Below are 25,838 nucleotides of genomic sequence, written 5' to 3'. Positions count from 1 at the left end.
TTCATCAAGAGGCTCTTTAGTTGAAGTGGATATTAGAGCCAAAAAGAGAAATGCAGCAGTTTTAGGCAACTTCAGGCCACCACAGTGTTAGCCTATACAGCCTAAAAGAAACTGGCCCACATCTCCTAACCCCATAAAACGATAGATAACATTCCCATTTATGACTGGAGGAAGAAGGACCTAAGGTTGCTATATAGGAATTTCTTCCTTATGTTTTAGTATTTAGTATTTTCAAGTAAATTCAACATATATTAAGGTAGAGCTCTACATCAGCTACTAACATTGACTATTCTAGACAAGAAAGAGTCAACATGAACTTAAAAAAAAATAATGGCATGAAAGTGAGATATTACCCTATAAAAGTAAAACAAATGTTTTCCCAAGAAAACAGCATTAATGTAGAGAAGAGAAGGAAATGTTGCCAAAAATTGAAATATTCCTTGTGACAGAGAAAGCAATGTTGCATCCACATATTAAGAGCAGGCTGATAAAGAAGTACACTTAGAAAGTTTTAAAAAAATCTTAAACAAATAAAAATATGATTAGCATAAAATGAAACACAGTGGGAGACAGAATAACAAAATGCACACACTCAAATCCAAAGCAGTTTATTTAAAAGTCAGTTTAAGAATGTAAAGCAAAGACAAGTGATATGTATAGATTATATGGGAAAGACTTGAGTTTTCATAACTAAAGTGCCATCTAAACACTAAAAAGAAATATTGGAAGTAGACACACATTCCCAAATATATCCTGCTATTGTTTCTGAATTCAGAGGTTCAGAGCAGTAAAAAAAAAAAATACTATGAGAAAACAGTTTTATTACAATGGAAAGAGAAATAAACATATACTGAATGTATCATAAAATGCTAAGTGCTAAAACACAGTGAAGAAATGTCTATATTGCTTTGAAGAAAATACTATGATCCTTGAATCCTTTAACAGCGCATTTTATCATTAGCATATGAAGACAAGCTAAACACTTCTTGGACTCAAAAATATACCAGCAAATTTGTTTTTTTTTCTGAAAAGGAAAATTACCCAATTATATATTCAGGCGAAATAAAGAATTACATGTATATATCCAAAAAAGAGGAAAACCTTGGATATAAAACACATTGGAGAGAAAAGCAATCAGTAAATCCTAGAGTAACAGCAAAACAAGAGTGATAATGTACTTCTAAAGCTTAGTGTTTAGAACAGATACTTATAAAAACAAGAGGTATAACAAAAAATTTAAAACAATTTAAAAACTCTGGAGCTAAAATAGTCATTTTTTTAAATTACAGATAATATAAAAAGAACTGAGTCTTGGAGCAGGCAACAAGCTTATAGAAATGCTCAATGTTTTATTTGTTTCAGAGATTATAGACACTGATGTAACAGAAAAACGTAAACTCAAAAAAGGTTGCCAAAAATTAGGGGTAACTTTTGGGGGGAAAAGTGACTGAAAAAGAACAAGGACATTTCTGGAGTGCTGATTACACAGTGTGCTCACATTTAAAAAAGTCATCATGCTCTACACTCTTGATTTGAGCAATTATATATACATTATAATTAATAATATCATATTATTTTAATTATATTATTACACTTTTGATTTGAGTGATTATATATACTATCATAATTGATAACATATAATTATTATAGTACTATAATTTTATATAATTACTACACTTTAAATAAAACTTGAAGGATAGATACACGGTTAATATATAAAAATCAATTGTTTCTCTATATACCAGCAAGTGGAATTTGAAATTAAAAATACAATAACATTTTATTAGTATCTAAAAAGTGAAATACTTAGGTATAAATCTAGCAAAATATGTACAAGATCTATATAAATAAAATTCCAAACCTATGATGAAAATCAAAGACACATAAATGAAGAGATATTCTATATTAATGGTTAGGAGGACTCAATATTGTCACAAAAATTAACTCAAAATAGATCACAGACCTAAATATAAAACACAAAACAATAAAACCTCTAGAAGATCACATAGGAGAAACCCTAAATAGCCTTGGACATGGTGATGAGTTTCTAGTTACAGCACCAAAGGCACAATCCATGAAAGAAGTAAGTTAGAGTACGCTAAAATTTAAAATTTCTATTCTATCAAAGGCGGCGCCAAGTGAATGACAAGACTAGTCACATGATGGAAAAGATGTTTGTAAAAGACATATCTGGTAAAGATGACTTTCCAAAATAGACCAAAAATCTTAAACTCAACAGTAAGAAAATAAACAACCTGGTGAAAAAAATGGGCCAAACATGTTAACAGATACTAAACCAAAGAAGATATAGAGATGTCAAATAAGTATATGAAAAGATACTCTACATCATACTGTAGCCTACCAGGCTTCTCCGTCCATGGGATTTTCCAGGCAAGAGTACTGGAGTGGGTTGCCATTTCCTTCTCCAGGAGATCTTCCTGACCCAGGCAGGGATCGAACCCAGGTCTCCTGCACTGCAAGCAGATGCTTTACCCTCTGAGCCACTACGAAGCCTGTTCATACATCATCAGGAAAATGTAAATCAAAACAACAGCAGAGGACTTCCCTAGTGGCTCAGCGGTTAAGAGTCTGCCTCCCAGTGCAGGGACACTGATTTGATCCCTGCTCTGGGAAGATGCCACATGTGACGGGGCTACTAAGCCCGTGGGCCACAGCTACTGAAGCCTGCATTGCCCTAAAGCCCGTGCTCTGCCGCAGAGGAGCCACCACAAGGAGAAGCTCACACACTGCAACTAGAGAAGGCCCGCATGCAGCAATGAAGACCCAGCACAGCCGAAGTTATATAAACTAATAATTTTTTAAAACACCTCTACACACCTAGCAGAACAGCTAGTATCCAGAACACTGACTCCACCAAATGCTGGCAAGGATGTGGGAGTGACAGGAACTTTAATTCACTTCTGGTATGATGCAAAATGGCACAACCACTTTCAAAGAAGGTTTGGTGGCTTCTTACAAAACTAAACAATATACCATTCAGCAATGTGCCCACTGGTGTTTACCCAAAGGATTTGAAAACTTTGTCCAAAAAACCTGCACTGAGATATTTTTAACTTTACTCATAGTTGCCCAAACTTGCAAGCAACCAAAATATTCTTCAGTAGATGAGTAAATCAGAGAAGGCAATGGAACCCCACCCCCCCAGTACTCTTGCCTGGAGAATCCCATGGACGGAGGAGCCTGGTAGGCTGCAGCCCATGGGGTCGCTAAGGGTCGGACACGACTGAGCGACTTCACTTTCACTTTTCACTTTCATGCACTGGAGAAGGAAATGGCAACCCACTCCAGTGTTCTTGCCTGGAGAATCCCAGGGATGGGGGAGCCTGGTGGGATGAATAAATAAACTGTGGTAATTTCAGACAATGAAATATTATTCAGCACTGAAAAGATATGAGCTACTGATTTCAAACATATGATATTCTGAAAAAGGCAAAACTATGAAGACAGTAAGAAGATCATCAGTAGAAGGAAAAGGGATGAAATATTTTAGGGTAGTGAAAATATCCTATATGATACTATAATGGTAAGTATCCTTATACATGTCCTTATGCATTTGTCTAAACCCATAGAATGTGTAACACCGAGAGTGGCCCTTAATGTGAACTGTGGACTTTGGACACCTATGACGTGTCAATGTTGGTTCATCTTTTATAACAAATGTACTATTGGCGGATGCTGTAAATGGGGGAAATATATGCATATATAAGGGCATGAGAATATGGGAAATCTGCACCTTCCTCTCAATTTTGCTGTGAATGTAGAACTGCTCTAAAAAATAAAGTCTGGAAAAAAAACCTCAATGCCTAAATACAAGATTAGAAAATTCAACCTGTTAAAGGGAACAAAAAAAATTTTGATTAATCAGTCAAAAATCATGAAAGGGACTGAAAGAACAACAGAAAGCGTACTAAGAAGATTATAAAATAGGATAACAAAAAAAAAGTGATCACAATAAATGCAGAAGAGTTAACTTTACCTTGTAACAGTAAAAATCCTTTTAGAATAAGCTAAAAAGTAAAACCCAGTTCTGTGCTGTTTAAAAGAGAAGCACTAAAGGAAGATAGACATAACACAGAAACCGATGAAGATAAGTCAGGCAAACAGTAAAAACGACAACAAAAGCCAGCAAGGTCCACGCCAGACAAGTCAGAAGCCTTGAAATGGTGTTTTGGTCATGTCTAACTAGGAAAACGGAAACCACGGCAAATATTTTCAGTATAGAGAATTTAATGGAGAGAACTGCCCATAGGTGTGGAGTTGCTGAGATATCACAAGGGAAGAGGGTATGGTGACACCAGGCTGAGGGGCAAAGGAAGGAAGCAGTGTTTGCAATGCCCTGTTGCTAAAACCACTGTGGGTTGGCTGGTGGAAGCTGGAGTCACCTGGAGAAGCAGCCTAGACAGGAGGCAGGAGGAAGGGGGATAAGCACCTTAACTCTTCTTTTCCTTCACACTCTTATCTTCCTCCCACTGACAAACCCATCTGAAAACCTGGGAACCTGGGAAACACAGACTCATACAGCAGCTACCGTAATAAAGAGCAGAGGTGGGCAAGGAATGGGTATGCGGACAAAAATGTCTAGGATGAACAAAGAATGTTGAAACGAATGTTTTAAAATAGATAAAAGGTCAGTTCAGTTCAGTTGCTCAGTCATGTCCGACTCTTTGCGACCCTATGAATTGCAGCACGCCAGGCCTCCCTGTCCATCACCAACTCCCAGAGTTCACCCCGACTCACGTCCATCGAGTCAGTGATGCCATCCAGCCATCTCATCCTCTGTCGTCCCCTTCTCCTCCTGCCCCCAATCCCTCCCAGCATCAGAGTCTTTTCCAATGAGTCAACTCTTCACATGAGGTGGCCAAAGTACTGGAGTTTCAACTTTAGCATCATTCCTTCCAAAGAAATCCCAGGGCTGATCTTCAGAATGGACTGGTTGGATCTCCTTGCAGTCCAAGGAACTCCCAAGCATCTTCTCCAGCACCACAGTTCAAAAGCGTCAATTCTTCAACGCTCAGCTTTCTTCACAGTCCAACTCTCAGAGCCACACATGACCACTGGAAAAACCATAGCCTTGACTAGACAGACCTTTGTTGGCAAAGTAATGTCTCTGCTTTTCAATATGCTATTTAGGTTGGTCATAACTTTCCTTCCAAGGAGTAGTAAGCATCTTCTAATTTCATGGCTGCGATCACCATCTGCAGTGATTTTGGAGCCCCAAAAAATAAAGTCTGACACTGTTTCCACTGTTTCTCCATCCATTTGCCATGAAGTGATGGGACCAGATGCCATGATCTTCTTTTTCTGAATGTTGAGCTTTAAGCCAACTTTTTCACTCTCCTCTTTCACCTTCATCAAGAGGCTTTTTAGTTCCTCTTCATTTTCTGCCATAAGGGTGGTGTCATCTGCATATCTCAGGTTATTGATATTTCTCCCAGCAATCTTGATTCCAACTTGTGTTTCTTCCAGCCCAGCGTTTCTCATGATGTACTCTGCATATAAGTTAAATAAGCAGGGTGACAATATACAGCCTTGACGTACTCCTTTTCCTGTTTGGAACCAGTCTTTTGTTCCATGTCCAGTTCTAACTGTTGCTTCCTAACCTACATACAGGTTTCTCAAGAGGCAGTTCAGGTGGTCTGTTATTCCCATCTCTTTCAGAATTTTCCACAGTTTATTGTGATCTACACAGTCAAAATCATATAAAAATCATGAATCTCTATGCCCTGAACAGTACAGCTTTTACACATAAAGTGAAAACCTTCATTTCTAAAACAAATTAGAGAAAACTTTCGGGGGTAGAAATCTTTAGTATAAACGACTGTAAGCCTTTCTTTCACCCCCATATGGAATTATGAGTGAAGTCTGATGCCCACTAGTGCTTCTGTGGGACTGCACTCTCTCTCCGGGGGAACTCAGGGAGATTTTGGACTTTGCATTGGGTTAACATGGTCCAGAGTCAACCAGTAAAGCCATGGGACACAGAGGAGAAAGATACATGAAAGATATGGTCCAAGAAGTTTAAAAGAATCCGGGAGAAGTTTGGGCTTCCCTAAGCATTATATCCAACCAGTCCATTCTAAAGGCAATCAGCCCTGGGATTTCTTTGGAAGGAATGATGCTAAAGCTGAAACTCCAGTACTTTGGCCACCTCATGTGAAGAGTTGACTCATTGGAAAAGACTCTGATGCTGGGAGGGATTGGGGGCAAGAGGAGAAGGGGACGACAGAGGATGAGATGGCTGGATGGCATCACTGACTCAATGGTCGTGAGTCTCAATGAACTCCAGGAGTTGGTGATGGACAGGCAGGCCTGGCGTGCTGCGATTCATGGGGTCGCAAGGAGTCGGACACGACTGAGCGACTGATCTGATCTCATCTGATCTGATCTGAAGCATTATATGATAAAATATTGAAGGCTCTGCAGATTACACATTGTGTGCATCTGTGTGTGTGTGTGTGTGTGTTTGCATGCACGTGTAATTCTAAAAGCAGGGTGAAATGTACAGAAGGATTCACAGCAACTTTTGATGGATATTACCTTGTAGATGAGAGTAGGAATGGATGAGAGATAGATATCAGTCAGGGACCAGTTAGAAGACAGAATCATAAGTTATTTTAAAGAATGCAATATGAAAAAATTTTAACTAGGAATAAGGTTGTTAATTGAAAAGGCAGAGAGAGAACTCTGAGGTATCACAGGGTAGCAGTCGCAGGAAACCGCAGAAGAGGGGCCTTGTGGACCTGGGACCCATGTCTCAGGACTAGATGCTAGCCAGCTGATAAATCTAAGGGGTGCCATGGCGTCTGTTCTTCATATCTGAGAAAAAGCAAACTTCATCAACTGCTTCTACAGGGGCAGAAGGAACTGGATGCAAAACCCACAGGAGCAAAGATGAAGGACTCTGCTAAGTCTCCCTTCATCAGGCCTGCAGGCTCTATTCAGGATCCTGAGTGATAAAAACCTGACGTGAAGGCAGCTGACAGAAAAGGAATGTGTTCTGTAGAATCCTGGGCATATCCCAGGGTCACAGAGCAGGAGTATAGGCAGGTGGTAACATACAATTAAACCAAAGAAGAGTTTTCTATTTGAATATAATCACATGAACTATAGTACTAGTTATGTGTAAAGAAATTTATTTCCAATATCATTACTGACCCCTGCTTTTCACAGATGTAAGCTGTCTTATCTACAATTTACTCTTATTCGAATTAGCCAAATTAGCACAATCTTTCTGGGCTTCCCTGGTGGCTCAGATGGTAAAGAATCCGCCTGCAATGCAGTAGACCTGGGTTTAATCCCTGGGTTGGGAAGATCCCTTGGAGAAGGGAATGGCTACGTACTCCAGTATTCTTGCCTGGAGAATTCCAGGGACAGAGGAGCCTGGAGTGTTACAGTCCATAGGGTTGCAAAGAGTTGGATGTGACTGAGCGACTCACACTTTCACTTTTGTTCTCGTTTCATTACAATTTTTCCAGTGAAAACCGCTTTTCATGTCGTTTCTGAAAATTGTTTATGCCACCTCTGAACCTGGCACCCCACTCCAGTACTCTTGCCTGGAAAATCCCGTGGATGGAGGAGCCTGGTAGGCTGCAGTCCATGGAGTCGCTGAGAGTCAGACATGACTGAGCGACTTCACTTTCACTTTTCACTTTCATGCATTGGAGAAGGAAGTGGCAACCCACTCCAGTGTTCTTGCCTGGAGAATCCCAGGGACGGGGGAGCCTGGTGGGCTGCCGTCCATGAGGTCACACAGAGTCGGACACGACTGAAGTGACTTAGCAGCAGCAGCAAACCTTTAAAAGCATTCTTTGCTTTTTTTTTTGAACAAAAACCCCAGCCCACCTTGAAAACTCCCTACTCCAAAACATGGATTCGACTTTCTCTAAGCAGCCCAGATAAGGCATAGTGAGAAGAGCACTAGAGCCCAAACCTGGGGTTAGGGGTGTAAATCACATTATTTATTGCGAGCACAGATGATGTTTTCCCATATGGTGACAGAGATGGAAAATATAGAGCTTAAACTAGGATTTTAAATTTACTGTTAACACTTTTGTATTATGTGCTTAATTGAATTTTTAATTCTCTACCTAAACTATTCTAAATTGATAAGCCATGTAATATACCTTTAAATAAAATATTAATTAAAACAAATATAAACATTTATTCATTTCTCCAACAATAAAGTATCTCTAAAACTTGTCAATGCAGAATTGTGATATATAAGACTTGCCACTAAACTCTTTTGTGACAATTTTTACATATATCTCTTAACACTTTATGGTGAAATTAGTTCATTTTGCATTGTTTGTAACAATTTGGATTCCAATGAACTTGTAAAAGATACAGGTCTATTGTATACTTTCACCCAGTTACTTAAGCTTATTTTAACCCAGACTGTTGATCTACTAAAGATGGATAGTTCTTATTTTATAATGACATTCATTCATCTTGTGTTCATTTGACAAATATTTAATATATTTATTAATATATTGGTGATATAGTGATGTATGGTTGGATAGACAAATGGATAGGAAAGAAAATACATAAATCCCTATCCTTGAGAATTTAAATTAAATTCTGTTTTGGAGACAGATAGGAAAAAACAGTAAAATAAATAGCATGTTAGAAAACAACTGCACAAGGACCTACTGTACCACACAGGGAACTCAGCTCAATATTATGTAACAACCAAATAGGAAAAGAATTTGAAAAAAATAAATATATGTAGAAGTGGATCGCTTCACTGTACACTTGAGACTAACACAGCATTGTTAATCAACTATACTCCAATATACAATTCAAAGTTTTTTTAAAAAAGAATACAGTAAATGCAATAGAGGGAAAATGAAGAGAAATAAGGAGGTATGAACTATTAAGGATGGGATAAGCAACCTAGAGAGCATATTAAAAAGCAAAGACATTACTTTGCCAACAAAGGTCCATCTAGTCAAGGCTATGGTTTTTCCAGTGGTCATGTATGGATGTGAGAGTTGGACTATAAAGAAAGCTGAGCACCGAAAAATTGATGCTTTTGAACTGTGGTGTTGGAGAAGACGCTTGAGAGTCCCTTGGACTGCAAGGAGATCCAACTAGTCCATCCTAAAAGAGATCAGTCCTAGGTGTTCATTGGAAGGACTGGTGCTGAAGGTTAAACTCCAATACTTTGGCCACCTGATTCGAAGAGCTGACTCATTGGAAAAGACCCTGATGCTGGGAAAGATTGAAGGTGGGAGGAGAAGGGGATGACAGAGGATGAGATGGTTGGATGGCATCACTGACTCAATGGACATGAGCTTGGGTGGACTCCGGGAGTTGGTGATGCACAGGAAGGCCTGATGTGCTGTATAGTCCATGGGGTCGCAAAGAGTCAGACACAACTCAGCAACTGAACTGAACTGAAGTTAATATTTTAGATAAAATGACAAGGAAAAATCTCTCTGAAAAGGTGAGTGGAGATCTGAATATAGTGAAGATGGTATCCATGAGGATACCTAAGGAAAGAGAACATTCCAGGCAAAGGCAACAACATCTGAAAGGCCCTGGGGTCAGGATGCCTGATGTGAGAGAAGATTTGAGTTCTTCCTCTCAACTCTAAACCGGGACTTCCTGGACTCACAATGATAGCTTTTTCCCTTAAGTTGTTAATTTGTAGAGAATGTTACGTGTAAAATTCACACCGAACACACACTCACACCAAATTTGTTTCATTTTGTGTCTTATTATATAAGTACATTTTTTGGTATTTTTGTCAGTTCTAACAATAAAGAGGTTATAATTTTTTTAATGTAATGTTACAGTTAAAAACAAAAGTAATGACTAAAACAGTTTGAAATGTAATTGTATTTTAATATTATTATTAGGAATTCATCTTTAAATGAATAAAAATTATAACTTTCATTTTCAAAAGATGTTAATTATTTCAAATGGGAATTTTAAAATAAGTTGATTGTGTTTACACTTTATGTCAATGTAAGGTTAATATTTTCAATTAAATGTTTTAATTGGTTGCTCATATGTTAATCTTTCAACAGGCACAATTATTTTCAAGAACTTGAGACCTCCAAATACTATCTTAAATTCAATTAGTTTATAATGTATTTGAATAAATTATAGTTTTAAGGACAGCTCTTTTGAGAGGCTAAATAAGATTAAGTTAAACAATTAAAATTCTGCTCCCTACATACCTAGTATGAATAAAAAATTATTTCACTAATTTTTATTATTATAAAATACTTCATGTATCCTAAAATAAATAATATAAAGGTATAAGGTGCAAAAATAATTGTAAAATACTCAAGTCTTCCACAAAGGTTAATAGAGCATTAGCAATAATTTTGAACTTTCCTCTCTGTACCAACTCCCCTCTCCCTTTTTCATCACCTCCTAGGAGTAACTAATCTTCTAAAATTTATATACATTATTTCTTGTTTTCTGTCATAATCCATGAATCCCTTAATGATATATTATTTATACTTCATATGCCTTTGAGCTTCATATAAGAAGTATTATGTTATTTGGTTTTTATTGTAACTTGCTTTTTTCACTTAATACCATCATGAGACTTATCCCTTTTGAGATATATAGAGCTGTACTCAATTCAGTTTCATTACTGCATAGGATTCTATTATGTGAATATACCACAATCCAGTCATCTTCCTATCAATGGACTTTTCTTGTTAAAACTTTGCTATTAGAAATATTGCTGCTATGAACACTCCTGAACACATCTCAGTGCATTGGGTATATCCCTAGGAATGGGTTGTAGACTAGTATATGCATTTTCAATTTTTTTAAAAATGAAAAATTATTTTATAAAATGCTTGCATGAATTTACATTCTAACCAGTAAGGTATATTATGGTTATTTGATTTTTTTTTAAAGAAACATTTTATCAGAATTACTGACTTTGCCCTTATTTGTACTGATAAACTTTGTCTCAATGATTTTAGAAGGTTTTTCTAAACATATTTTTTATATTGACCCTTTGAAAGTTATGTTCTTTGTAATTAGCTTCTTCTAGTATACATCTTATAGTGTAATGAATAGACTTTTTCAAAATTTCAGTTCAGTTCAGTTCAGTTGCTCAGTTGTGTCCGACTCTTTGTGACCCCATGAACTGCAGCAGCCAGGCCTCCCTGTCCATCACCAACTCCCAGAGTTCACTCAAACTCATGTCCATCGAGTCAGTGATGCCATCCAGCCATCTCATCCTCTGTCATCCCCTTCTCCTCCTGTCCGCAATCCCTCCCAGCATCAGGGTCTTTTCCAATGAGTCAGCTCTTCGCATGATGTGGCCAAAGTATTGGAGTTTCGGCTTCAGCATCAGTCCTTCCAATGAACACCCAGGACTGATCTCCTTTAGGATGGACTGGTTGGATCTCCTTGCAGTCCAAGGGACTCTCAAGAGTCTTCTCCAACACCATGATTCAAAAGCATCAATTCTTCAGTGCTTAGCTTTCTTCACAGTCCAACTATCACAGCCATACATGACCACTGGAAAAACCATAGCCTTGAGTAGACAGACCTTTGTTGGCAAAGTAATATCTCTGCTTTTCAATATACTATTTAGGTTGGTCATAACTTTCCTTCCAAGGAGTAAGAGTCTTTTAATTTCATGGCTGCAATCACCATCTGCAGTGATTTTGGAACCCAAAAAGATAAAGTCTGACACTGTTTCCCCATCTATTTCCCATGAAATGATGGGACCAGATGCCATGATCTTCGTTTTCTGAATGTTGAGCTTTAAGCCAACTTTTTCACTCTCCTCTTTCACCTTCATCAAGAGGCTTTTTAGTTCCTCTTCACTTTCTGCCATAAGGGTGGTGTCATCTGCGTATCTGAGGTTATTGATATTTCTCCCAGCAATCTTGATTCCGGCTTGTGCTTCTTCCAGCCCAGCGTTTCTCATGATGTACTCTGCATATTAGTTAAATAGGCAGGGTGACAATATACAGCCTTGATGTACTCCTTTTCCTATTTGGAACCAGTCTGTTGTCCCATGTCCAGTTCTAACTGTTGCTTCCTGACCTGAATATAGGTTTCTCGAGAGGCAGGTCAAGAGGTCTGTTATTCCCATCTCTTTCAGAATTTTCCACAGTTTATTGTGATCCACACAGTCAAAGGCTTTGGCATAGTCAATAAAGCAGAAATAGATGTTTTTCTGGAACCTTCTTGCTTTTCAAAATTTAATACACTTTAATTACTCTCTTTAATTCCCTTATTTCCTTGGTTTTATTTAAGAGGTCCTTTTCTATACATATAGATTTGACTATATGGACCTTTGTCAGCAAAGTGATGTCTCTGCTTTTAAATATACTGTCTAGTTTTGTCACAGGTCTTCTTCTAAAGAGCAAGAGTCTTTTAATTTCATGGCTGCAGTCACTGTCCAAATGACTTTGGAGCCCAAGAAAATAAAATCTGTCACTGCTTCCATTTTTCCCCTTTTATTTTCCACAAAGTGTTAGGACTAGATGTCAAGATCTTAGTTGCTTGAATGTTGAGTTTTAAACCAGCTTTCTCACTCTCCTCATTCACCCTCATCAAGAGACTCTTTAGTTCCTCTTTGCTTTCTGCCATTATCTGCATATCTGCATATTGTATCATCTGCATATCTGAGGTTGTTGATATTTCTCCTGGCAATCTTGATCCCAGTTTGTGCTTCATCCAGCCCTGCATTTTGCTTGATGTACTCTGTACAGAAGTTAAATAAGCAGGATGACAATATACAGCCTTGACATAACTCCTTTCCCAATTTTGAACACTCAATTTTTCCATGTAAGGTTCAACTGTTGCTTTTTGACCCACTTATGGGTCTCTCAGGAGGCAGGTCAGGTGGTCTGGTATTCCCATCTCTTTAAGAATTGTCCACAGTTTGTTGTGATCCACACAGTCAAAGGCTTTTGCCTAGTCCATGAAGCAAAAGTAGATGCTTTTCTGGAATCTCCTTACATTTTTGATACTTACTGCCTGAAGAGAGTTTCTAATTCAACAAGCAGGGACAAGGAACCCACAAGAAAGCAAGCAAACTTCCTAATTCAATGAGACACAATCAGCTGTCTGGGGGGCAACCAGGTGGCCAGAGTCTGTAGAACAGAGGGGCAGAGAGAAGACGAGAGGGCAGGGGCAGAGCTGCGGTGTGAAGAGGCCCTCCCAGAAGGGTCAGCTGTGTATGCATCGGTGCACGTTTGTGAAGAAACTGCTTAAAGTGGCAGGAAAAGTCACCTGGCAGAATGAGAGGTAACAGGGGTCTGTACCCATGCAAGACTGGAAATAATGCCTGTTCCCAGTGGCCAGACTGGAAAAGCTCACAGTCCTTAAGGCATGGGGTAGAGTACTCAGAGGGCTTTGCATGTGGGAATGATTAGCCATAGACTGACATTACCCTTCTCACAAAGCCTAAAACTGTGAGATGTGAAGTAGTCAAATTCTTTCCAATTATCTTAACTTTATCCCAGAACAGAATTCAAGAAGATCCATAGGGATACAAAAATATACAACATCCATAAAAGATAAAATTCACACTGCCTGGCATCTAATTAAAACTGCCAGGCATGCAGAGAAGCAGAAAAATATAACCTATAATAAAGAAATATTCAACAGAAACCAACCCAGAACTAACACGGATGTTACAGTCAGAAAAAAGCACACTAAAACATTTATTATAGCTGTACTCCATATGTTCAGAAAATTACAGAGACAGAAGATATAAAGAAGAAGACCCAAATAAAAGGTTGAGATAAAAACTACAATGTGTGAGCTAAAAATTAAAAAGTAAAACACTAGATGGGATTAATGGCAGGTTAGACATTGAAGAAAATTTAGTGAACTTAGAGACATAACAAAAGAAACTAAAATGAGACACAGAAAGACTCAAAAACAAACAGAGCTTCAGGGAGTTGCAGGACAACTTCAATCAGCCTAGTATACAAGCAACTGTAGTGCCTGAGGGATAGGGGGATAAGCAGAAAAACATTTTAAAAGAATAATGGCTAAAAATTTCCCAAATGTGATGTATACTCTAAATTCACCCATCTAAGAACTCAATACATCTCACATCATAATCAACTCCTCAAAAACAGTGACAGAGAGAAAATGTGTAAAGCAAGCAGAAGGAAACGTCTGCATATTTCTCCAAGGAAACAATGTGAAAAACAAGGCAGTGGAGTAATATTTTTAAAGTAGTCAAAGAAACAACTGCCAACCTAGAGTTCTATAACCTATGAAAATGGCTTTCAAAAGCTGAAGATAACCAGAGGGGAAATGTTGTCGGGGATGGGGGATAAATCAGGAGTTTGAGAGGAACACACACACACCACTATATATAAGTAGTAGTAGACAGCAACAGCTTACTGTATAGCACAGAAAGCAACTCAGTACTCTGTGGCAAGCCACATGAGAAAGGAATCTAAACACGAATGACTGTGTGTCCTCATACAGCTGAATCACTTTGCCATACGCTTGAAACTACCACAACACTGAAAATCAACTGTACTCCAATCAGATGTTTAAATAACCAAAGTTGAAATAGAAACTTTCTCTGGCTTACAAAGGCTAAAAAAGTTTATGACCAGTGACCAAATGAAGTTCCCTCAAAGCAGAGAGAAAGTGATACCTGATAGAATGAGGGTCTACACAAAGGAATGAAGAAATGGACTGCCTGGATAAATAGATGAGTGATTTCCACTGTTAATAGGTAGCTGATTATTTAAAACAAAACTGATAACAGTGTAGCTTACTAGCTTACTGTTTATAACAGATAAAAAAGCAAAATGCATCATGATAATAGAACAAAGGCTGCAGGGACAGACATGAAAGTATACTAACATGAGGTTGGTTATTTTACGAATTGGTGAAACAGCACTTTGAAGTAGACTGTGGTAAGTAAAGATATACTCTATAAAACCACTGGGCTTCCCTGGTAGCTCAGCTGGTAAAACTCTATAAAATCATTAAGCCAACAAAGTGGATTAAAAATAAAATCATACTGGATTCCATTAATTTGTATTTATCCCTTTATTTTCTGCTTTAATTTTACACTGACACTAAGGGGGGGGGTGTATCAATCTAAATTTTTAAGATAAATATTAAATAACTATGACTGAAAAAATTATATAAGAAAGTTACAAATGATCCCCTGGTGGCTCAGACGGCAAAACGTCTGCCCGTGATGCGGGAGACCTGGTTTCGATCCCTGGGTTAGGAATATCCCCTGGAGAAGGATATTTGCCTAGAAAATTCGATAGATGGAGGAGCCTGGTGGGCCCCAGTCCATTGGGTCACAAAGAGTTGGACACGACTGAGTGACTTCACAACAATGAGTTAACAACCATAAAAGCATCTGACCAAGGTAAAAAATTAAAATCTTGGAGACATTAAAATCTTTTATTTAAAGACAGAAAACATCTAAATGTATAACTTGCAGAAATGAGAAAACTTATTTTCTTTTCAGTAACTGTTGAAATTCCTCTGATGTACTAAAAAGTATTGCTATATAATCACTTGCTGTCCATGTAATGCTATCTTTTTGAGTTGAATCATAAATGCCAGAACTTCCTAAGAACCAGTCACTAATTGAATTCTATTTTTAATAACTGTGGATCTGAAAGGAAACGCATAAGCAATACCACCATTGACAGATAATGTAAATTATCTGGTAGCTCATCACAAAATTGCTATTTTCTGAGTTAAAAATCTTTCCTTGGAGAGAGGTTTGCAAGTTTTTTTTCAGTCAGTGTAAAAGTATTTTGGTTTTAGCACATATGACTATCTGTGTTGTATGTGATGAAAGACTAGTGATAAGACATAAAAAGAAAAAGATAACTATTAAAAATTCTATTTTCAGAATAATGTGACTTTAGTAATTAATGGGGAACATTAACTACATAGCATACTTACCTTAAATTACACTAAAATTATCAGCAGTTTTCTTTAAAAGTAGAGACAGCCAACAAGAAAATGCGGTAGAAATCTAGGAAAAGAAAACTTTCAGTTCATATTAAACAATAAGTTTGCACTTCTAATAGGAAGCTGTAGGAATAAATATCATCTTTTGAAAAACAGGATTAAGAAGACTTTTTGGAAAGTCTTGCCTTTCTAATCACTCATCAAAAATAACTTTCTTGATTCTTAGTTTTCTCTCCAATTTATTTTCAACTCACAGAAAGTTACGTTTTTTTCCCCCATTATTTCATCATAGAGTGAAAAGTGCCATTACTGATTGAACTGTGAAAACTGGTTCTTATCCCAACATAGGGGTGTGTTGACCATACAATTTATCATCCAAACCAGGACTGACTTGATATTGCAAGGGCACCATACTAACAGAATCAGTAGGACTGTCCTCCTCCAGGACTGTTCCGGGAACAGTAAGATGGATGATCTCATGTCCATGTGAAGGTTTTGATGGGCAGCCCCTTTTCTACCTGTTACATCGCATTTCCACCAGTGTCCCCTTATACCTCAGGTTCTAGGAATTCTGACCTACTTCTGGTTTCTAAACTATGCCGTCTTGCTTCACACCATTAAGGCTTTGCATATTCAAGCCCTCTGAATAGTTCAGAATTTAATATTCAGTACTTCAGCAATTCCTATGAAGCTTTTAACCCTGCTTAGATGGCGTCTCTTAGGAAAGGCTGAGGCTAATGTCCCTCCAGGGTTGACCAGTCTCTTAATTAAGAGTCAATCACAAGACATACAGACGAGCAACAGGCACATGAAAAGATGCTCAACATGACTGATTAGAGAAATGCAAATCAAACCTCAATGAGGTACCACCTCACACAAATCAAAATGATCATCATTAAAAAAATCTATAAATAAAGAATGCGGGAGAGGATGTGAGACTAGGGAATCCTCCTGCATTGTTGGTGGGAATGTAAACTGGTCCAGTCACTGTGCAGAATTCTGTTGTTGTTCAGTCCCTAAGTCGTGTCCAGCTTTTTGTGATCCCCTGGACTGCAGCACGCCAGGCTCCCCTGTGCTTCACTGTCTCCTGGAATTTGTTCACTTTCATGTCCATTGAATCGGTGACGCTGTATAACCATCTCATCCTCTGTGCCCCCTTCTCCTTTTGCCTTCAATCTTCCCCAGCATGAGGGTCTTTTCCAATGAGTTTGCTCTGCATATCAGGTGGCCAAAGTTTTAGAATTTCAGCTTCAGCATCAGTCCTTCCAATGAAAATTCAGGAGAATAGTATAGAGGATCCTCAAAAAACTAAATATAGAGTTGCTATATGATCCAACAACCCCAATCCCGAGCATACATCAAGACAAAACTATAATTCAAAAAGATACATGAACCCCAATGTTCATAGTAGCACTATTCACAGTTAAGCCAAAACATGGAAACAACCCAAATGTCCATCAATAGATAAATGGATGAAGATGTTATCCACGTACACACACACACAATTGAAAACTCATTTCAGTTCAGTCACTCAGTCATGTCTGACTCTCTGTGACCCCACAGACTGCAGCATGCCAGGACTCCCTATGCATCACCAACACCCGGAGTTTGCTTAAACTCATGTCCATCGAGTTGATGATGCCATCAAACCATCTCATCCTCTGTTGTCCCCTTCTCCTTCTGCCTTTAATCTTTCCCAGCATCAGGGTCTTTTCCAATGAGTCAGTTCTGTGCATCAGGTGGCCAAAGTACTGGAGTTTCAGCTTCAGCATCAGTCCTTCCAGTGAATATTCAGGTCTGATTTCCTTTAGGATTGGCTGGTGTGATCTCTTTGCAGTCCAAGGGACTCTCAAGAGTCTTCTCCAACATCACAGTCCAAAAACATCAATTCTTTGGTGCACAGATTTCTTTATAGTCCAACTCTTACATCCGTATGTGACTACTGGAAAATCCATAGATTTGACAATATGGACCTTTGTCAGCAAAGTAATGTCTCTGCTTTTTAATATGCTTTCTAGGTTGGTCATAGCTTTTCTTCCAAGAGGCAAGCATCTTTTAATTTCATGGCTGCAGTCACCATCTGCAGTGATTTGGGAGCCCAAGAAAATGAAGTTTCTCACTGTTTCCATTGTTTCCCCATCTATTTGCCATGAAGTTATGGGACCAGATGTCATGATCTTAGTTTTCTGAATGTTGAGTTTTAACCCAGCTTTTTCACTCTCCTCTTTCACTTTTGTCAAGAGGCTCTTCAGTTCCTCTTCTCTTTCTGTCATAAGGATGGTGTCATCTGCATATCTGAGGTTATTGATATTTCTCCCTGAATCTTGATTCCAGCTTATATTTCATCCAGCCCAGCATTTTGCATGATGTACTCTACATATAAGTCAAATAAGCAGGGTGACAATATACAACCTTGACGTACTCCTTTCCCAATTTGGAACCAGTCTGTTTTTCCATGTCCAGTTCTAACTGTTGCTTCTTGACTTGCATTTAGATTTCTTATGAGGCAGATAAGGTGGTTTGGTATTCCCATCCCTTGAAGAATTTTCAACAGTTTTTTGTGATCCACACAGTCAAAGTCTTTGGTGTAATCAATAAAAAAAGAAGTAGATGTTTTTCTGGAATTTTCTTGCTTTATCTATGATCCAGTGGATGTTGACGATTTGATCTCTGGTTCCTCTGCCTTGTCTAAGTCCAGCTTGAACATCTGGAAATTCTCAGTTCATATACTGTTGAAGCCCAGTTTAGAGAATTTTGAGCATTACTTTGCTCACGTGTGAGGTAAGTACAATTGTGAGGTAGTTTGAACATTCTTTGGCATTGCCTTTCTTTGGGATTGCAACAAAAACTGACCTTTTCTAGTCCTGTGGCCACTGCTGAGTTTTCCAAATTTGCTGGCATATTGAGTGCAGCACTTTCACAGCATCATCTTTCAGGATTTGAAATAGCTCCACTGGAATTCAATCGCCTCCATTAGCTTTGTTTGTAGTGATGCTTCCTAAGGCCCACTTGACTTCACATTCCAGGATGTCTGGCTTTAAGTGAGTGATCACACCACTGTGGTTATCTGGGTCATGAAGATCTTTTTTGTATAGTTTTCCATCATTAAAAATGAATAATGTCATTTGCAACCACATGGATGGACTTAGAGATGACCATACTAAGTGACGGAAGTCAGAAAGAGACAGGAAACAGCATATGATACCACTTATATGTGGAATCCAAAGTATGATGCAAATGAACTTACCTATGAAACAGAAACAGACGCGCAGGTACAGGGAGCAGACGTGTGGCTGCCAAGGGAGATGCGGGGAGGGCTGGACTAGGAGTTTGGGATTAGCAGATGCAAACTAGTATACATGGAATGGATAAACAAGGTCTTACTGTACAGCACAGGGAACTATACACAATATCCTGTGATAAACCATTTTGTAAAAGAATATGGCTTCCCAGGTGGTGCAGTGGTAAAGAATCCCCCTGCCAAGACAGGAGACATAGGAAATTCGGGTTTAATCCCTGAATCCGGAAGATACCCTGGAGGAGGAAATGGCAACCCATTCCAGTATGCTTGCCTGGATAATCCCATGAAAAGAGAAGCCTTGTGGACATAGTCCATGGGGTTGCAAAGAGTTGGAGATGATTGACTGAGTGAGAGTGAGATACATATGTGTGTGTGTGTGTGTGTGTGTGTGTGTGTGTGTGTGTGTGTGTGTATACACACATATATATAGGGCTTCCCTAGTGGCTCAACTGGTAAAGAATCTGTTTGCAATGCAGGAGACCTGGGTTCGATCCCTGGGTTGGGAAGATCCCCTGGAGAAGGGAATGGCTACCCACTCCAGTATTCTGGCCTGGAGAATTCCATGGACTGTATAGTCCATGGGGTTGCAAAGAGTCAGACTTGATTGACTGACTTTCACTTCCAGCTTCACTTTTCATATATATATATACATATATATGTGTGTGTGTGTGTGTATATATATATATCTGGGAGAAGGCAATGTCACCCCACTCCAGTACTCTTGCCTGGAGGGTCCCATGGACAGAGGAGCCTGGTGGACTGCAGTCCATGGGGTCGCTAGGAGTCAGCCACAACTGTGTAACTTTCAAGTAGACAACCTGAGTGACTTCACTTTCACTTTTCACTTTCATGCATCAGAGAAGGAAATGGCAAGCCACTCCAGTGTTCTTGCCTGGAGAATCCCAGGGATGGGGGAGCCTGGTGGGCTGCCGTCTCTGGGGTCGCACAGAGTCGGACACGACTGAAGCAACTTAGCAACAGCATATATATGTCTGAATCACTTTACAGCACGGCAGAAATTAACATAACATTGTAAATCAACTCTACTTTCATAAAAGAAGTTTAAAAACAGTATCACTTAGCATCTGCAGGAGGAGTTTACAGTCTGACAGAACTCTGGGCCTTGCAATGCTTCTACTGTGGTCCTTTCACTTCATGAAACCTACCTGTGTCATTCCTTCACAGAACTGCACGTTCCTTGAAGACAGGTATGTCAGTAGATCTAAGTCTGACATTTCTTTGGAGAGCTAGCCTTCTGTCACTGCGTGTGCTCAGTCACTCAGTCATGCCTGACTCTGTGCAAGCCCATGGACTGCAGCCCTCCAGGCTCCTCTGTCTCTGCAATTTTTCAGGCAAGAATAGTGGAGTGGGTTGGCATTTCCTTCTCTGTGTGTCTCCTGCACTTCAGGTGACTTCTTTACCTGCTGAGCCATTGGGGAAGCCATTCACTGCATGTGGTATTAATAAGTACATTAATTAATGATTGCTACATAACAAACTGTGAGGCTTCCCTGGCGGCTCAAACAGTAAAGTATCTGCCTGCAATGCTGGAGACCCGGGTTCAATGCCTGGGTCAGGAAGATCCCCTGAAGGGACTGCCAGCCCATTCAGTATTCTTTCCTGGAGAATTCCATGGACAGAAGAGCTGGACCAGCTCTCTAGTCCATGGGGTCGCACAGTCGGACACAACTGAGAGACTAACACACACACACACATATTGCAAACTGTATACTATAAATGTTTGTGGCTTAAAACACACTTTTTTTTTTTTTTTAAGTTTATGTGGGACCTTCTGCTGATGTGGGCTGGTCTGGCTGATCCCAGGGGCCCATTCCTCTTCGGTCACCTGGTCAGGTGATTAGAGGCTGGCTTTTTGTGCTGGTTTCAAGATGCGTCTGAAAATTCTTTCACACTCTTTCTTCTGAACCGTGGAGCGTAATTCTCCTCCCCTTGAATATTGGCCAAACGTAGAGACTCATTTCTAACTGAATGCGGCAGAGTGATGGTGTGGGATTTCTGAGGTCACGAAAGGCATTGCTGCTTCCAGCTTGTTCTCCTGGATGCTCTGCTCTTGGGAGGGGCATGGGCTTGTTATTAGGACACACAAGCAGCCTAGAGGGGGAGAGAGGCCCCCGTGAGGAGTAAGGAAGTTGTCTAGTTAATAAGTAATGCCGACTGACCAGCCAAGTGAGGGAGCCACTTGGCCTGTAAGAGCAACTTAAAAGAAGAGAAAGTTCTGGCCTCAGATGACTACAGGGCCGGCCAAAATCTTGTCCAAACCTCGTGAGAGACCCCCAGCCTGAACCCCCCCATTTAAGTGGCACGTGGACTCCTGACCTTCAGAGGCCGTGTGAGGTAATAATCGTGGACTGCCGCCTTGAACTGCTGAGGCTGGGGAGCTATCTGAGGCACAGTGGAATTAATGGACACAGTGGCTAGGATGTGGGATGGCCCCTCTGCACGGCACACAGCCTCTCATGCCCCACCATGTTGGCGGGCACTTGTTCTCAGGACTTGAAGCTTCCCAAAAGAGAGAGGGCAGAAGCTTATGAGCCCGCTGTGGCCCATCCCCAGAGATGATACCTATGGCTGTTGTGTTAGTCGCTCAGCCGAATCCAGCTCTTTTTGACCCCGTGGACTGTAGCCCGCCAGTCTCCTCTGTCCATGGGATTCTCCAGGCAAGAATACTGGGGTGGGTTGCCATTTCCTTCTCCAGGGCATCTTCCGAACCCAGGGATCAAACCTGCCTCTCCTGCAGTGGCAGGCGGATTCTTTTCTGCTGAGCCACCAGGGAAGCCCCAAACATCACCAACACAGCTAAAGCAGGCCAGCCAAGGGTCAAGGGTGAAGACACAATACTGCCTCCTTGAGGGAAAAAGCTGTGAAGTCATTACAAGGCATGGATAAAGAGAGGGTAATAATTGGGGCTGTACTGCCAGTCAAGCTACCCAAACAGCATTGTCTGTCAGCCAAAGTGTTCCCCTGCCTTGGTCCCGGGAGTGAGCTCTTGACTGCAGCACGTTCGTCGAGTGCTCTCCACCCTAGGACTGTATGACTCAAGAGGAAAGATGAATGGTTTCCTCTTGACACTGAGCAGTTCTTGACGCCTAGATTTCTGGAGCTCTCCTACTTCCTTTCCCGTCTGGTTCTCAGTCATCCCTTCTGTAAACTAGTAGATGCTTTCTTATAAATGCCCATTCTTCCCTGCCCAAGTTAATTGGAGTCAGTTTCTGTTTACTATCAAGAAACCCAGCCAAGGAACCCAGTGACCTTGGCAGCACTCAGCTCAGGACTATATGAGCTCCGGTATTTCTTCCAAAGTTAGGGGCCAAGAGATGCCACAAACAAAGCACCAGGAGATCCTTCAGATGATCACTGGCATTTAAAAAATGTCTTTGAAAACTCTTTAAACATCCTTAAGGACAATTGTAATAAAAATGCAAAGCAATCATAATTAACGGTATAGAAGCTACCCTAAAATGGTGTTTTCTGGGGACTTCCCTGGCAGTCCAGTGCAGGAGGTGTGGGTTTGATCCTTGGTCAAGGAACTAAGATCCCACATGCTGCATGGCACAGCCGAAAAAAAAAGCCTGATGGATTGTGTATCAGTAAAGAAATGGTGTATCTGGCAAGGGCTGACTGCACTGTCTGGCAGCATTTCCATGCGGCAGTGTGACTGTCTGCCAGGGAAATCACAGAGCAGGAGAGGTCAAAGTTTCTGGCACTTGGACCAAATACTCATATTCAGGCTGTGAAGGCGATGGCATTGCACCTCCTGCTTCCCGTTGACATATGGCTGCTTCCGGCTGCTGTCTCCGCCCATCTACTGCAGTATAGCTTTATAGTCACTCCCAGCCTGAAATGATTTCCACTTTCAGCTGGTCATGCTTCCTTATTAATTTGTTAAACAATCAGGAATGACAGAAGGTATCAACTCCCTTCCCGGATATTTAAACTGTGAGTAGTCATTTATATGCAAATAGTGTGCCCACGAATCTTTAAGAACTTTGCTTATGCAGAGTTCCAGAGCACAAATGTTGCAGAATCAGATGCCTCCCCCAAACATCTCTCCCTCTGACATTCAGCAGCTTCTAAAGGAAACTCATTAGTGGTTTTTCACTGCTGAAGTTACAGCAGCTGTCAATCAGGGATGGGCTTAGGCACTGGGCAGTGGAGACAGTGTGTCCTAGTGATTAGGAGCACAGGCTTTAAAACTGAATGAAAACTGTGAGTTCCAGTCTTCGCTCCACCTCTCATTATCTGAGTGATTTGGGGCAAGTTCCTTGACCCCCAGGGCCTCAGTTTCTCTATTACAAAGATTGTGCCAAAAAGAGAAACTATCTCATGGGGTTCTTCAGAGAATTATATGAAAAAATATGTGCAATACACTTAGTCTACAGCTTGCAACATAGGAAGCAATCAATAAATGCTAATTGTTAGCGCTTATATCATTATTATTAATACTAATACCACTACTATTAATAATAATCATTTAGCATGCCAGCAGCTTCCAGGACTGGAACAGCAAGTCCCAACAACGTCTGACTCACCAAGTTGCAGTAGCAGAGCTAATGCTGGCCCAGGCAGGATTGGCACCAGCCCCTAAGGGCAGCATCCAGGGAGGCAGGGCGAAATGCTGCGGCTCAGAGTCCAAGTTCCATCCCTAGATGCTGTCAGGATCTCACCTTCACACTCCATCTGGTTTGGATTAGCCGTATCTGAAGCAGAGTCAACCCTCAGAAGGGCTGGGCTCCAGACTCAGCAGAGAATCGGAGTGGATGCCTCAACCTGGGCAAGAAACAAGACAGCTGCAAGGGTCTGACTGAAGCTCGGGAACACCCGGGGTTCTGGTCACACAGTGCCGGCTGGGGCAGCAGAAACTCTCCAGACCCATCCAATCGGCAAAAGAGAGCCAGTTCTTACAGGGCTGCCAAGGCCAGATCTGAAGCACACTGATGGCAGGGCTGTAATGTGAGCTGCTCCTGGGTTGTAGGGACAATAAAGATCCTCCTCTCTGTGCTAAGGGAAGGTATAACAAGTAAACAAGGAAAAGGAAAACTGGACCTCACGGAGCAGGACGTCTGTGGCAGCCACAAAGCATTCAGGCAGGAGCAGGGCTGTGCAAGAGCTGTTATCTCATCTGGCAAATTCAGGGCACCTCAGGGCTCCGCCACCCTGTCCTTGACCGTTGGACAGACGTGGTCAAAGGATCCCAGCCGATGAGTCATTCGCAACAGAACTCTCCCACAGCCTGCTACTCACAGGGGGTCTCAGAGGGAATCAGAATCAGCATTTTAGCAAGATGCTCACAGAATACCCATACATGTTTCAGTTTAAGAAGTTTTGTGAGGATGCTTTTACCAACTGGTGGGGTTTAGCATGTGAATTCAAACCTATTTGCCATCGTCCAACAGACAGAAATTGCGGGTTGCTGAAGGCGTGAAGATGTCCCTTATTTCAGAAACAAGATGGGAATCTCTAAGTGGTCTGCCAGAGACTTTTGGCTCATGAGAAGGTTGCTGGTAGCCAGAGCTAAGACTGTCCCAGCCAAGAGGAGACAGAAGGTCAGGAGGAAGTCAAATATTAAGATCTCTGGAAAGTGGAACAGACATCTGGAGCAGGAGCATGGTAAGAATTAGAAGACGCTTCCTGTGACCCTTGTGTGTTATGAAGGATCTTATCAACAGTCTTTGCTGTTGGCTCATCTTGTCTGCTCTACTTCATCATTTGCAGTTTGAAGTGGAACCCACTCAGCTGTGCTAAGGTGCTCCAAGGAAAGATGACTTTCTCTAGGGCAGGACGGCAGATGGGAGCCACAGCAGTCCCCTGAGAACAAGGAACTGGTGACTGAAAGAATCAGAGCATGTGAAAGAAGCAGAAGTGACAATTTGGGGAAGTACTCAGGACCCTCCCACATTTTCTTTACCACTGTGCATCTTCGTGTATGTATGAATTTCATGAAAGTGCCTTTCCCTCTGTGGCTTCTTTTGAGAGACCTAAGGGATGAATCTTTACCCTCCTCTCTCCATCACTGGTGGCAGTAGTGGGAAAGAACCTACCTGACAACGCAGGAGACATAAGAGATACAGGTTCAGTCCCTGGATGTGGAAGACCCCCTGGAAAAGGGAATGGCCTCCCACTCCAGTATTCTTGCCCAGAACATCCCACGGACAGAGAAGCCTGGCGGGCTACAGTCCATGGGTTTGCAAAGAGTCGGACATGACTGAGTGACTAACACCCCAACCCCTAAACATAGAGACCCACATATACTCCAAACTTGGCACACAATTTCAGGGGTTTACAAGAACCCCTATGATTTCAGGGATCTCAGGTTAAGAACTCAAGCCTGACACTTCCCGTACATTTTTATTTCTTCTTTGAATCCCTCACTTTAAGCCCCGAGACTACCATTGTTTCTAAACAAATAAGGATTACCAGGTGGTATTCCACTTCCAATGAGAACGAACTCACCTTTCAGACAACGAATATTCAGAGCCATGGTCCTTGCACCAGATATGCGATTTAAGCTGGGATTTCTGGGAAGGCTCACAATAAACATCAGTGACAAGGCCAGAGGCTTTGATTCAATTTGTTTGGGTGGAACCCAAGTGTA

At 40.8% G+C, this 25,838-nt stretch overlaps 1 long non-coding RNA gene across 1 annotated transcript in view; it reads right to left on the bottom strand.

Annotated features, from left to right (window-relative positions):
• Positions 1–24,329, bottom strand: part of LOC113879890 — a 30,862-nt gene extending 6,533 nt beyond the window's left edge. The window contains exons 1-2 of the long non-coding RNA XR_003507508.1: positions 23,776–24,329; positions 15,916–15,988 (exon numbers count right to left, since the gene is read on the bottom strand). This is a non-coding gene — a long non-coding RNA (uncharacterized LOC113879890). The remainder of the gene's footprint in view (positions 1–15,915; positions 15,989–23,775) is intronic.
• Positions 24,330–25,838: the final 1,509 nt, after the last annotated feature.

Source organism: Bos indicus x Bos taurus, chromosome 21 (genome assembly GCF_003369695.1).
Source record: "Bos indicus x Bos taurus breed Angus x Brahman F1 hybrid chromosome 21, Bos_hybrid_MaternalHap_v2.0, whole genome shotgun sequence".
Classification (NCBI taxonomy): domain Eukaryota; kingdom Metazoa; phylum Chordata; class Mammalia; order Artiodactyla; family Bovidae; genus Bos; species Bos indicus x Bos taurus.
The sequence above is the reverse complement of the archived record's forward strand: the minus strand, read 5'-3'. Positions and strand labels throughout refer to the sequence as shown.